At 44.8% G+C, this 2,125-nt stretch overlaps 1 pseudogene; it reads right to left on the minus strand.

Moving 5' to 3' along the window:
- Positions 1-576: 576 nt before the first annotated feature.
- On the minus strand, positions 577-1,613 carry LOC148535338 (uncharacterized; annotated as a pseudogene).
- Positions 1,614-2,125: the final 512 nt, after the last annotated feature.

A 2,125-nucleotide genomic window follows, 5' to 3' on the forward strand; every position in this document is an offset into this window, starting at 1 on the left:
TTATCACACAAAAAGGATTCATGATGGTGGTTCAATCTTGACCGTCAACTTCCTGCAATGTGAGGCGTGTATCCACGTGCTCTTTCCTCCAATTTTCACTGAAGTTGGTGTGGTCAACAAAACCTGATATGGACCATCAAATCTTGGCTTCAGAGACTTTCTGATGTGTCTTTAATGTATATCCAATCACCCGGTTCCAGTGAATGTACACCAGGTACCGCTTCTGGGTCTGGAACGGAGGAGAAAACTAAAGAATGGATGTTATTCTCTGGATTACAAAGAGTAGCTACACAGTCTGTTAAATCTGCATGATTGTGCTGCAACTGTTGGGGGAAATAACACCCTGTCTTAGGAGGTTCTAAGAATAGTATTTCATAAGGTGACAACTTATGTTTCTTACTGGGGGTGGTTCTTACTGAATATAAAGCTATGGCCAGACAGTCCACCCATGTCTTGCCTGTCTGTGCCATCATCTTTTGTATCTTTAGTTTGAGGGTACCATTTAGTCTCTACATGCCCACTGGCCAATTAGAGAAGAGGCCTGTGCAGACGAGGGTGTACACATATGTCCACACCTTAGGCAACTGAATATAGTCTATCTGCAGTGTCTGAAACGGGTATAATGGCTTTGGTGTATGCCTCTGTGGTACTTTTACTGTCTGTCCTGGATTGTGTTTCCCACACACCTGGCATGATGCTACGTACGCTGTAGCTGCTGCATTAAAGCCTGGTGCTATCCAGTGCCGGAGCACCATGATTACCATGACCTCCTTTGAATTATGCACTGGACCGTGGGCCAGCTGGGTCATCAGGGGATATAGAGCCCTTGGGAGGCACCACCTGGTGGCTTTTGCCCAATGCATATTAACACAGGTGGCTCCCTCTTTTTCCCAGCCTCTCGTTTCGCCTTCTGTGGCTTGTTCTTGAAACTGTTGTAATGCTTGTATGTCCATGGGGTCTTTCGTTGTGGCTGTTGCTATACCATAGAGTGTTGGGATAGGTAACTGGGCAGCTTGCTTAGCCACAGCATCTGCTTTGGCATTCCCCTTGGCCTCAGCTGTTTTCTCCTTGGTGTGTGCTTGCACCTTTAAAATGGCTACTCTACTTGGAAGCTGTAAGGCTGCAAACAACGATCTAATGAGCTCAGCCTGCTTAATGTGTTTACCATCCGAGCCCATAAAATCTCTACTCTTCCAAATAGGCCTGAAATCATGAGCCACACCCCAGGTGTACCTGGAGTCAGTGTAAATGTTTGCTGTCTGATTTTCAGCCATTATACATGCCTCAGCGAGTGCCCTCAACTCTGCTTCCTGTGCGGAGCAGGAAGGTGGGAGTGGTTGCTGAATCAATACCTCATCTATTGTGGTGACTGCATACCCTGTTCTTGGGGACCCTTCATGATAATATCTAGAGCCATCTACAAACAATTCCCAGTCTGGATTAGATAAGGGAACATCTGTCACATTCTCTAGTTCCTTCATTTCCATTTTCAGAAGTTCAAGACAATCATAGTCAGAAAACTTTTGATTTGTATTTTTATCTGACTGTATTTGCAGTACATTATCCCTCACATAATCCTCATTGTTGTGTTCCTTTTTGCCATTACATGGCATGTTGTCAGCAGGTGTATGTATGCTTCCCTCACTATTCCCCTCTTTTGAATCCTGCGTTGGAAGCAATGTAGAAGGATTCAACACTGTGCACCTCTTAATGGTTCCATTGGTTGGGCTTAGTAGGGCTACCTCATACTTGGTTTAACCTGGCTGCAGACAGATGCTTAGTTCTGGCCTGGTTAAATATTTCTGTTACTGAGTGGGGAACCTGTATTATCAATGAGTGGTCCAGCACTAAATCTGCTGCCTTGTGTTTAAGCATAGCTGCAGCTGCTACTACAAGAGGGTGCGCCTTTGATTATACTATCAGGCTGCAATGAATAATATGCCAGGGGCCTTTGTTTACCACCATGTTCCTGCACTAATACCCCTTGAGCATGTCCTTGTGTTTCATGACAGAATAGCATAAAAGGTCTGTCATATCTGGGTAATACTAGTGCTGGTGCTTGTGTAATTGCAATTTTTATTAACTGTACAGGATGTGGAGGTCAGGAATTCTACAGGGACTTTCA

This window comes from Taudactylus pleione, unplaced genomic scaffold (assembly GCF_031769625.1).
Source record: "Taudactylus pleione unplaced genomic scaffold, aTauple2 ptg000053l, whole genome shotgun sequence".
Classification (NCBI taxonomy): Eukaryota; Metazoa; Chordata; class Amphibia; order Anura; family Myobatrachidae; genus Taudactylus; species Taudactylus pleione.